Source organism: Anabrus simplex, chromosome 1 (assembly GCF_040414725.1).
Source record: "Anabrus simplex isolate iqAnaSimp1 chromosome 1, ASM4041472v1, whole genome shotgun sequence".
Lineage (NCBI taxonomy): Eukaryota > Metazoa > Arthropoda > Insecta > Orthoptera > Tettigoniidae > Anabrus > Anabrus simplex.
The window spans coordinates 725,303,074-725,316,283 of record NC_090265.1 but is presented as its reverse complement, the minus strand read 5'-3'; the positions used below and the strand labels follow the sequence as shown (position 1 = coordinate 725,316,283).

Below are 13,210 nucleotides of genomic sequence, written 5' to 3'. Positions count from 1 at the left end.
GCCCCAGAGGAGTGCGACACACTTCGGCAGCCGGCACAATACCTATCCTCGCCGATAGATGGGGGTTTCATTCATTCCATTCCTGACCCGGTCGAATGACTGGAAACAGGCTCTGGATTTTCATTTCGTAGAGGCCTTACATCTAAAAGTAGTTACAATTTTCTGTTTTTGAAGAAATGATTCATTCTATGAAATTTACTGAAATTTATCCAGCTTCTAATTCGGATAACTTTTAATAAGATATTTTTTCCATTACAATGGATTGCGTGATATACCTGTACTGATAGTGATCAGAGTTGTAATGTCTACTCAAAATGGGTGATTTTTACTAAACTTAATTCAGATGATGCTCCAAATGTACTAATAAAAGTAAATGGCGTATGGCTTTTAGTTCCAGAAATGTCCCAGGAGATGTACGCCTCGCCAGGTGCAGGTCTTTTGATTTAATGCCTGTAGGCAACCTCCGCGTCGCGATGAGGATGAAGTGATGGTAAAGACGACACATACACCCAGCCCCCGTGCCAGCGAAATTAACTAATGATGGTAAAGATTTCCGACCCTGTCAGGAATCGAACCTGGGACCCCTGTGACCAAAGGCTAGCGCGATAACCATTTAGCAATGGAGCTGTACAATGCACTAATGTTTCTATCTTATGTTCTAAGTTTACCTTGTTCCAATGCATATGTTGAAGGTGATGTTTTTTTAATTGTTAGGTAGAAATGGAATAATGAAAAGAATAGATGTTCAGGAAGTCTAATGTAAAGACAGCAATTATTCAAGTCTCACATTATTTTGGTCATAGTTTTCAGAAATGCCATGATTTAATTAAGGAAGTTTCATCAGTATTGTCTTCTTATCTTAATCTGTTTACCCTCCAGGGTTGGCTTTTCCCTCGGACTCAGCGAGGGATCCCACCTCTACCGCCTCAAGGGCAGTGTCCTGGAGCTTCAGACTTTGGGTCGGGGGATACAACTGGGGAAAATGACCAGTACCTCGCCCAGGCGGCCTCACCTGCTATGCTGAACAGGGGCCTTGTAGAGGGATGGGGAGATTGGATGGGACAGGCAAGGAAGAGGGAAAGAAACGGCCGTGGCCTTAAGTGAGTTACCATCCCGGCATTTGCCTGGAGGAGAAGTGGGAAACCACGGAAAACCACTTCCAGGATGGCTGAGGTGGGAATAGAACCCACCTCTACTCAGTTGACCTCCCGAGGCTGAGTGGACCCCGTTCCAGCCCTCGTACCACTTTTCAAATTTCGTGGCAGAGCCGGGAATCGAACCCGGACCTCCGGGGGTGGCAGCTAATCACACTAACCACTACACTACAGAGGCGTTCATCAGTATTGTAAAGGGCTAAAAGTGAAGAAAAATACGGGTTTTGAAAATTTTATGTGGAAACGGAAACAGAAAAATACTGCAATATCGTTTGTGCCTACAGTGTAATTATAGCACAGTGTTTTCTTGAGCAAATGTCATTTATGTCGAGTCGACATGACCTGTCCTTATCGGAGTTTCAAGAACCTGGCAAGCTTAAAGTAGTTTTCTCCTTTGTATACTGCACAAGTGCAATGATGACCTCATCTCTACACAATTTGATCTTTACACCACTTTTACACTAAACATGTTGGTGCAAGAGAAGTGGCATTTTACAGCATTGTTACACCAAGAATAAACTGCATTAATCAGACACTTTCTGCACTAATTTCGCGCCAAAATACACCACCAAACATTTTTTTTTCAACATTCCTTATTGTCGAAACCACTGTTGAACCAATTTTCTTCAAAAATGCTCCAAAGTTACACCAAGGATTTGGGTGCATTTGTGAAATCACCATCGTGTTATTTTAGTGCAAAATCTGTGCAGTTCAAATTTGATCTCATCTTGTTGTAATGTTGGTGTATTTGTGGAGTCACCATGGTGTTATTTTAATGCATAGTCTGTGCAGTTCAAATTTGATGTAATCTTGTTGTAATGTTGGTGTATTTGTGGAGTCACCATGGTGTTATTTTAGTGCATAATCTGTGCAGTTCAAATTTGATCTCATCTTGTTGTAATGTTGGTGTATTTTTGGTGCATCTTTCGAACCAAGTATTGTGGTACATATGTGGACCAACCTTTGTGCAACTTCGTTGCAAAATTACAAATTCTTTCGTATTTACTGAAAAAATATAGTACAAAACTGGTACAAACGACAACAATAAGAACAACGCTAACGTCATATTTTTCTGCTGCACACTGGGACACGCTCTAACTTGATTTGTTCACGTTTGTTCGCATTTACATTTATTTCAAATTTAAAAAGCGTCATTTTTCGGCATTTGACCCTTTTGCCCCCCTTCCGCCGTCACCCCTCTCGCCGGCCCAGGCATTGGGCGAAGGAGCCTCATCACGATCAGATGGAGGACAGTGCTGCGTCATCGGGCAACCAAGGTCAGTTTGTATGGAGCCAGTGCACAGTAGTGACAGCCGTTCCGCTGCACAGCTTACACCTGGACTGGGTTCAGTCTTGTAAGGTAAGAATATCACAGTTTGGATTACATCCGAAGTCGGTTATCATAACCCCGACTTGACCGCCAGTCGACGTTTGTTATAGGCTAACCGTTTTTAATGTTAAAAACTTTTGTTACCAGACAAAGTAGCCCCTCCCCACCCCCACCCAAACACTACAAACACATAAATTTAAGCAATTTTCGCGATTTTGCCGAAAGTTGAATGGCTGAAGGGCCCGAAAAGGTTTCAAGTTGTGAATCTTGGATAGCTCTATCAAACTAAAAAAGAAAATTTCGAAAACCACTTCTGGCCTAAGTGCAGTTCCAGAGAAACCACCTAAAATCGCTTCTTTCTTTACTCGAATTCTTTCTGATTCAAATCCTAGCCAAATTAACGTATATACATATTTTTTTTCTGTAATGTGTTGCTTGGTTCAATACCCTCCGACGCTTTCAGATTTTTCAAAACTGACCACGCCGAATGTAGTTATAACTGTGCATTGACTCATATTAACCCTCGTAGTGGTAGAAAAAGACAAGCATCTATTCTAATCACGGCCGACTGGCTCCCTCGCTGCACTCCTCAGCTAGCTAGAGCGACGCATCAAGTCGGTCGTGTTCTAATCGACCGGATAACGAGAGGATTGTAGATTTTGGGAATAAACAAAGGATATATTCTCATACTTTGGTGTATTTACCTAAAATTCGTAGCTCGTATCGCTAGAATATATTCAACATTGAGTTGCTTGTGTGCTAAACATATCATATCTGTTAGTTTTATGATGCACACTTATATCGTTAGTTAATAGAATTAAGTTTAAACTTCAGAAAACGTACAGTACAGTATTAGTGGAGTAGAAGTGTGCAGAATTTCACTGGCTTTCATTTGAAGAGTTGGGCACGTTACTTCCCCTTTCCTGCTTTGACCATCTTAGTGAATATTCTGCAATAACTTTATGCTCAGATGATGTGACCTGCCTGATTCTTCAAGAATTTTCTTCGAAAAGACTCTGTACTTTCTCTCTGTCCTTCCAAATTGTACAAATCGCTGAGCGTCATACACCTAATCCCTTCTCGACGCTGACATTGGTTTCCCCATTTTCTAATCGCCATATTACGTGAGACTTTTCTTTAGTAGGCTACTAAACACTTTATTTTGCGACATCTTCACAGCGATGCTTGTATTGACTGTTTAGCGGACAGACTTATTTGAAGTCTACAATTATTTTGTTGCTATTTGCTTTACGTGGCACCAACGCAGATATGTCTTATGGCGACGATGGGATAGGAAAGGCCTAGGAAGTGAAAGGAAGCGGCCATGGCCTTAATTAAGGTACAGCCCAGGCATTTGCCTGGTGTGAAAATGGGAAACCACGGAAAACCATCTTCATGACTGCCGACAGTGGGGCTCGAACCCACCATCTCCTGATTGGAAGTCTACAATAATAAGCGTTGCCTTCTTGTCAGCAATTCCTAATTAAGTAACAAACAAATACAACTTTGGACGTTATAGCCGATATACTTATAAGATATGTTGTTAAAACCGACGTCGTATTAAACGATGTCTTCAAATACAGAGTTTGTATAGGATTTAGACGAGATTTCACCGTTGTATCCAATGCGATGTCGCGATAATGTCGCAGTATTTACTATTAATGACTGCACTGTTCTTGGTGTAAGTGATATTAGGTTGTTACAACTACTGTGGGCTGAAGCGGTTTAGCTCTTGCTACCAAGATCATCTTCAGAGTCGTAACAATGAAAAATTGAAACGGTTAATGGTGATTGCAACTGTATGAAGATAGAAACACCCTCTTAGAAATGTAGTTAATTTCAGTGCCTACAATCAAACAGAAATCTTCATGGGTCATTCCACCAAAATCCTTGCCAAAAGCGTGCTGCATGGAGGTCTAGAACTGGGTGTATGTAGTATTTTTAATATTTGGAAGATGGATGGCGACTTGTATTACACGGTAAAATATCACCCACGGTATCCCCTGCCTGTTGGTAGGGGGCGGTATTACCACTCCTACGTAATACAAACTTTTAAATCATTTTCTTGAAAGAAAAACACCTGACTACACTACAATTTTCCTTTTCCTGAGAGCTAGAGGGGGGCGTCCCCCTTGCCCCCGGGCACGGGCGCCCTTGGCGTGCTATGCTTAACATCCTTATCAAACGACCAAGGAAGATTTGTGAGGAAGTTAAAGGGTAAAGTTGAATCCCTAACCAGAACTACAATCAATCAATCAATCAATCAATCAATCAATCAATCAATCAATCAATCAATCAATCAATCAATCAATCAATCAATCAATCAATCAATCAATCAATCAATCAATCAATCAATCAATCAATCAATCAATCAATCAATCAATCAATCAATCAATCAATCAATCAATCAATCAATCAATCAATCAATCAATCAATCAATCAATCAATCAATCAATCAATCAATCAATCAATCAATCAATCAATCAATCAATCAATCAATCAATCAATCAATCAATCAATCAATCAATCAATCAATCAATCAATCAATCAATCAATCAATCAATCAATCATCGGGCTGAGTGGTTCAGATGGTTGAGGCGCTGACCTTCTGTCCCCAACGTTCATTCGAATAAAAGAACGGCTTCTCACGAAGTAACCTGCAAATTTAAGAATATTGGGGAATTTCTTCTTCAGGATATCTGTAAGGTTTGTGATGAGGTTAGAACCCACTTTCAGTTCTTTCCGGTGGTAAAATTGGAACTCATTTTCCATCTGCACTTCCGTGGTGTACCATCTACCTGTAGGCTGGTTCAAACTGTCTCGAGACGTCTTAGAAATCCAATTTCCACACCTTGTTTTAGGTTGATCTTTTTTCTCTCCATAATCGTTTTCTATGCAGAGGTTCTTCTCCTTTACCCTAAAAGCTATATAGCCAGCGAAGTCTTCAAGTAGCTCATCACGATCCTTGGTTTTGCGACAGTCCTCAAGCTGTTCCACTAGCTCTTCGGGGGCTTGAACGATAACTAATTTGCACGCAATGTTTCATAATCTTCTGTAGAACTGTAGAAATTACTTATCGCCTCGAAAATATTGAGGCTGAGAAGCAATGATTTCACCCTTTGCGCCACAGCTCTCGGAAGAGGATGGTCATAAAATCTTCCGAACCCTCGAAGCTGAGAAAAATAGCTTTCAATAATGTCTTGATTATTTGTTCCTTCCACCGTTTTATTTAAGTCAGTGGCTTTAGGGAATAAATGAAAGTATATGTTTCGTTCCTTCGCGTGCCTGCTAGGATTTGTGCAGCCTGCAATAGTGCAACAAACCATACTGAAAAGTTCACACTATTACTGCTTTTTACGTTTTATGACATAAACTAACCACACACGGTTTGATATAATCACTGATATGTTATTATCGTTTATTATTAGCTCGTAGCTTCTGCGTGCATAGCGATTCTTATTCGAACTACCTATCGATGGCCTAGAATGAAAACCTCGTATCTCACAAAGTTCTTCCTAACCATTACTTCCCTTAAGACTGGTTACGCCTCCCAGCCACACATAAATATGCAGTCCATCAGAACAATGTTCGTTGTGTTCTTTATTCCTATGCCGACGTGTGAAGGAAAATGAAACTTACCGTACCGTACCATAGGAAAGTATGTCTTCGTGACTTATTTACTAACTCCTAGAGTATAATTTTTATAAGGTTCATTTTCCTTCACGCGTCAGCATAGGAAAATAAACCCAACGAACATTGTTCTGATGGACTGCATATCTAAATGTGACTGAGAGGCGTGACCAGTCTTAAGGGAATTAATGGATAGGAAGAACTTTTTGAGATACGAGGTATTCAGTCTAGTCCATCGCTATACCTCATTCAGGGCAGCTTCAACGCGAGGGTCCTATGTGACATCACAGCTCTGCTTTGCTACTGCGCATTTCTGCCGTGATCCCTACCTTGTATTCTGCGTACCTTGGGAATACTGTGCACCCCTATCGTATCTCCTTCGAATTTCTGCGCTCGACTCACCGTGTGCCAGCCCAGACCGCACGGGAGTAAAGACACCAAATACTTTAATACACCAATACCGGACAGCTCTATCTCAACAGCATTGAGTCGAGTGCGAACAGCGATGGTGGTGACATCTAGCGTGTTGGTGTGAACTGCATACTCGTCTATGCTACAGTTGAGAGGAATGTACTACACTCATTGGAAATATTTTTGTTAAAATAATAAATTGAATAACCATAATAATTAAGAATGACATTTTAAAATATGAAATGCCTCTTTCATAAACCTCCAAACGAGCATAATGTTAGCCGTGCCTTGAAAATTAAAAGCAGCATTTGTTTGAGGATCCAACCATCCTCTGGGGGAAATATTTAACAACTATCTACTCTCTCCAGTTTTTTCTAGCCTGGCGAAGGACGTTGTATGGACTTAGCCTAGTTTTGCGGCCAGATGCCTTTCCTACCACCAATCGTATGTGGAGGGATATATATTCACTACCTCGTGTTTCTGTGGTTGTTTCTCGTGTGATGTCAAATCAAATCAAAATCTCTTTATTTGCAAATGAGGTGTCTACCTCGGTGGCAAATGGTACACTAAAATACATTATTGTCAAGCACTAAATTTTAAATTAACAAGAGACGAAGAAAATTTTCCTAGAATACAATATTATACAATTTACGCTAATAATTTGTTCTATTAAACACACACATCATCCTGTGTTGTATATATTTGAAGATGCGTATGAATACGAACACAAACCCGTAGCCCCCGATCTACAGGAATTAACAGACGCGAATAAAATCTCCGACTCAGTCGGGAATCGTACCATGGTCCTCTGAACCGAAGGCCAGTACGCTGACCTTTCCGTGGTGGTGATTATTTTTTAAGACGCTAACCATTCAGCCAAAGCGCCAGAGCGGGCAGATAACTTAACAACATCTATGATTTATTACAATTTTGGGAAAGAGAAGCTGTAATTAAGGAACAGGAGTTTTGATCCATTATTTTGACTTCTTCTTCTTCTTCTTCTTCTTCTTCTTCTTCCTCTTCTTCGATACGGCCGATCTTCCCGAATGCTACAGGAGAACTCAGCTCACGCTGCTCTCTCGTTTTTGCTGTACTTTGAATTTTCTGTTTTACCTCTGAAAACAGCCTCCGTGGCTCAGACGGCAGCGCGTCGGCCTCTCACCGCTGGATACCGTGGTTCAAATCCCGGTCACTCCATGTGAGATTTGTGCTGGACAAAGCGGAGGCGGGACAGGTTTTTCTCCGGGTACTCCGGTTTTCCCTGTCATCTTTCATTCCAGCAACACTCTCCATTCTCATTTCATAGCATCTATCACTCATTAATGTAAATCACTTTGGGAGTGGCGACCCCATCGTAATAACAGCCTATATCTGATTCATTCATTACATCCCTGACCTGGTCAAAGACTGGAAAGCAGGTTGTAGGTTATCATTCACCTCTGAAAACAGAAATACATAATATGTATAATACATTGGGGTTACGGTGAGTGAACTAGGATGTTCTTGACAAGGAAGAAGTGTTCAGAATTTCCTAAAGTCTCTTTCCCAAATTTATGCATGAAGCATTACCATACACACGTATTAAATTAGTTGGACTGGTGCTCAAGCCTATGCCTGTAATACACTGAAATAATTGTCTTGCCCGCTTCTGTAGTGTAGTGGTTCATGTCATTAGCTAATACCCCCGGAGGCCCGGGTTCGATTCCAGGCTCTGCCACGAAAATGAAAAGTGGTACGAGGGCTGGAACGGGGTCCTCTCAGCCTCGGGAGGTCAACTGAATAGAGGTGGGTTCGATTCCCACCTCAGCCATCCTGGAAGTGGCCATCCTTCTCCAGGCAAATGCCCGGATGGTACCTAACTTAACGCCTCGGCTGCTTCCTTCCCTCTTCCTTGTCTATCCCTTCCAATCTCCCTCTTATATCCCCCGACCCAGATTCTGAAGCTCCAGGACACTGCCCTTGAGGCGGTAGAGGTGGGATCCATGGCTGAGTCTGAGGGAAAAACCGACCCTGGAGGGTAAACAAAGAAGAAGAAGAAGAAGAAGAAGAATTTTCTTACGCCGGGCTGAGTGACTCAGACGGTTGATGCGATGGCCTTCTGATCCAATTTTGGCAGGTTCGATCCTGGCTCAGTCCGGTGGTATTTGAAGGTGCTCAAATACGTCAGCCTCGTGTAGGTAGATTAACTGGCATGTAAAAGAATTCCTGGGGGACTATATTCCGGCACCTCGGCGTCTCCGAAAACCGTAAAAGTACTTAGTGGGACGTAAAGAAAATTATTATTATTATTATTATTATTATTATTATTATTATTATTATTATTATTATTATTATTATTATTATTATTATTATTTCCTTACAGTAAAAAAATGACTGGATTCGAAACTCATGGCCTTCAATTTTCAATTTCAAGACTACCGCGATAACCATTACGCTACAGGCCCACAAGTTTTCGTTTGTGAAATTCATGGTACTGTTTAACAATGTGGACCCTCAAGTTTGAGTATACTAGAGTTCCATTATGTTAATATTATTGTTTTTACGTCCCACTAACATTTCAGTAGAGTATTTGATTGATTTTCTTAATATAAGGGTCATAGAATGTAACCTCAACACAGATGCGAGGTCATAACTTTTTTAATACTTGCTGTCCTTATCAGTTCCCATGCCCAATAGCTTGTGGGTAATTTGTTCAGCGCATAACACTTTTCTTGGAATATAACTGCAATGTAAGATTATTTAGTGACAAACACTGATACATTATAAACAACACGGCAGTGCGCCAAGAATCATGCAGATGGCAATATGTTTTTGAAGAGTTGGTCACTCCAAGCCATGTAGGTAGCAGCACTATCGGCTTTCTCGCTGAAAACAGCAAGCTGTCCGGTATTATCATATTAAAGTATCTGAAGACACTCTGCACCCACCTCGGGTGATGTGCGCTTGACCTTGACATGTCTCCATCAAAGCATCGGTTAGCTGCTTAACCGCGCGCTCACGACCGGTAAACGTTTAACCGTAGTAAAACTTCAAAAATTTCGAAACCGGGCTTGGTGAAACAGAAAATTAACCTAACCATGACGAGTTATCCATTTTACCACGGTTAACGAGGTTGACGCACCCGACGCATTATAGAGAATACGTGTCACTTTGCGAGATATCACAAGACATTGATTGCCAGCGCACCTAGCGGGGCGGCCTTGAAACTGAGTGCAGTAATGCACTGTACACTACGAATTATGCCGAAAGTGTCAGGTTCCAAGTCGTCTTTAACTGAAAAGTGGTTCCAGAAGTTACTCCATTTCACATCGGATGGTAAAATTATATTCTGTGACGTTTGCAGCAAAGAGGTGAGTGAAACTTGTTTTATATTTCCCCCTAACGAGTTATTATCTTTTTAGCGAAATAAACATGGTACTTTAATTGATGCCTATTAAAATAGGTAAAATTGAAGCTACCCAAAAATATTTTAGAATCTATTTCAGAGTCTATTCTAGGCAGCTAAAATAACATTATAGCACCTAAAATTGCGAGGTATAGTAATCGCTATCGCATGTTTCTCTGGTGGTTGGAAGTGTACTGTGTTGTCTGAATACGAAGAAAAAGTGTTGGAACAAACACAAATACCCAGTCCTCGAATCAGAAGAATTAATTAGACGCGATTAAAACCCTAGATCCAGCCGGGAATCGAATCCGGGACTTTCTGAACTGAAGGCCTCAACGCTGACCAGTCATTATTTCTATCACTTTTAACATGCAACTTTTGTAGTTTCAATCTTACCGCCAGGTGCGCCACTGTCAACATGTCTCTCAGTTTAGTACGGGAAAGTACGTTAGTATCCAGTACTGTCCATAGTGTATTTGATGAAACTTTGGAGCTCTTTCCGTTCGGAGGTAAATAGCCGACCTAAAGCAGCTAACGCTGTATTTAGGTCGCCTCCCTTTTCACGTCCTTTTCCTTAGTACCACAACGAACACTCTTCCATATTCCCTTCCTCTTACCCGAAAGGCCATCTCTATAGGGTAAAGGGATGTGTATTCGTGATACAGGTGAGTTCGTGATAAATCTTGAATATCATGAACTTTCCTACTGCAGACTAAGCATTTCAACATTAGAACTAGTTCCCTGATTTCTCAACAGATGTCTCTAGCTAATTCCAATGGTGTTGACCGCCCTCCCCCCTGTGGGTGTGGGCGGTAGAATTACACCTGCCCGTCGTAAGAGGTGACTGAAAGGGGCCCCAGGCTCTTAACTTGGGAGTGTGGGTTGATGACCACGAGGCCCTTAGCTGACTCCTGACATTGCCTGCATTTGCTTGTGCCCTACTCGTCACTTTCATCTGTCCTATCCGACCTCCTTTGGTCAACTCTTGCACTCACTCACGAGAACATGATGCGAACAGACGTATCACAGCCTACGGTTTTAGATCCAAAGCGATCGTACACAATCACTGCTTTGCGTATTAGGAGAGGAGTTTTAGACCCCGAGTGGTCAATGACCTTCTCTCTTCCTGTGGCAGCTACTCCGCCTACTTCGCCTCTACGACTTGAAACTGCAGCGCCTGTCCGTGCTGCAACCGTCCGAACTTGCAATGTCGGCAGACATTCAAATTGCAACTGCCATTCGAGAGGATCCACGTTGGTTCTTGCTCAAGCGACGTAAAAATATCCTACCACCCAACGACCAACGCGGTGCACTGTCTCGGGCCCTGTCATGCGGAAACTGTTTTAAAAAACCGTATTTGGCCCACAAAAGCGCACAGCTTGTGGCTTAAGGTACAAAACTGCGGCTGCCGCAGCTGCTGTTGCTAAATAATTTTATTAACTCACACTATACCGAGCGTTAGAAATGACGAAGTGCGGCAATATATTCCCACCAGAAAAACTGCCACCAATTCAGATTAGATCTGATAAACTTTGCGTATAGTTTTCCAATTATTTTTTTCAACAACTAACTTTAAATAACTTTATACTTTCTTTGTGGAATTCACCTTATTAAACGCTAATTTATTCAATCGTATTCTTTAAAAATTGCCAGGTCTCTAATCTTTATTGGTAATCTAACATTATTGGCAAGGGCTTATTTAATTAAACGTTAACTGTTCGTTTAATACTTAACAGAGATATTGGCCAGAGTAAAACGCGTTTTTATCGGTTAATATCTCAATTTCGATTTTAAAAAATGACATTGACCCTTTTAGAACCAAGCCACAGAATTGTTCTAAACATTTGTGTGACGTGAGTGGGCCGAAAACCTTTGTCTCCTAGGTCACTTCCATTGCAGTGTCAGTAGGGAGTCCTTTGATAACTAATTGTTTTGTGATGATTCTGTTTACGGTAAATGTGTAGTACAGTAAATTATGTTGAGAGTGGTTAGTGTGTCTGTCACTTTAAGGTTTGAGCTTTAACATCGGCCCCGTCTTTTGTAGGTGTTATATGACAGTTCTTGTTTGCATTTGTTTTTTGGATAAGCATACTTAAACTGCCACCAATTCAGATTAGATCTGATAAACTTCAAATGCTCATAGCTGAAAAAGAGGTTTTTTGACACTGGCCCTTTTAGAACCCTTCAGGATAACCACATGGAACGGTAATGGCCTTAATGACCCAGCAAAAAAGGCCGAGCTAAAACACTACCTCACGGAATACAACATAGACATATTACTTGCACATGAAACAAAACTCAAACCCAGAAAACGATTTACACTACCACATTACGCAATATACAGGACAGACAGAGATGGAGACGGTGGTGGGACATTGATCGCGATTAAAAGGCGCATTTCCTACACCCAGATCTATCTCCCAGACACACGCGCACTAGAAGCCACAGCTATGCAAGTAGAGACGGACCCGAATTCATAACAATTATTTCAGGCTACTTACCCCCAGGAACAAGTCACACTACAGATTTCAACCTACTTGTAGACTAGGGCCTATCAACACGTAATACTGGCAGGCGACTTAAACAGTAAAACTATTAACACACAGGGCACCAAACTACGATACCAGAGCACACAACACAATTACTTCGTAATAGACCCACTAGAACCCACCTTCTTCTGCTGACGAAACAACACGCTACACTCAGACATAAATGGCATCGCCCTTCACAAAAACATTCCTTGCAACACAAACATAGGCAAAATGCAACAATTACGCTCTGACCACAGACCAGTATTACTTGAAATAGGCATTAAACAGTACCATCGCAACACAAATAAACTAATAAGCACGAAACGCATTGACTGGGACACTTCCACCATACAATCAGAACAAATTAAAGAACTGAACCCCCACACCACCTATCACAACTACAGAAGAAACTGATACGGCTGTCAACCTATTCACAAACATCGTACTCACTGCAGCAAAATCCAGCCTCATCCCATGACACACAGTACGAAATACACTACCACCACACCTTATACAACTAATTCAAGAGAAAGACAGAGCTCGAACCACATTTCAAAGAACACGAACACTTCAAAATAAAATAAACGTTAACCGACTACACTCTAAAACAAAAACGAAAATTAATAACTCACGCAAATAATAACAGGAATAAAATACTCTTAAATATAACTACAAATAATGATAATAAAAATAACCTTTGTAAAACCACTAAAATATTCGCTAAATCAGACGGCCCAACCCCCCCAACCAAACATGGCGCCTCCACAAT

General features: G+C 41.3%; 1 protein-coding gene across 1 annotated transcript in view; it reads left to right on the top strand.

Annotated features, from left to right (window-relative positions):
* Nucleotides 1–2,453: 2,453 nt before the first annotated feature.
* Nucleotides 2,454–13,210, top strand: part of LOC136857418 (cytochrome P450 9e2) — an 82,083-nt gene continuing 71,326 nt past the window's right edge. The window contains exon 1 of the mRNA XM_067136069.2: nt 2,454–2,514. The gene's annotated coding sequence lies outside the window, so the exon portion shown is untranslated. The remainder of the gene's footprint in view (nt 2,515–13,210) is intronic.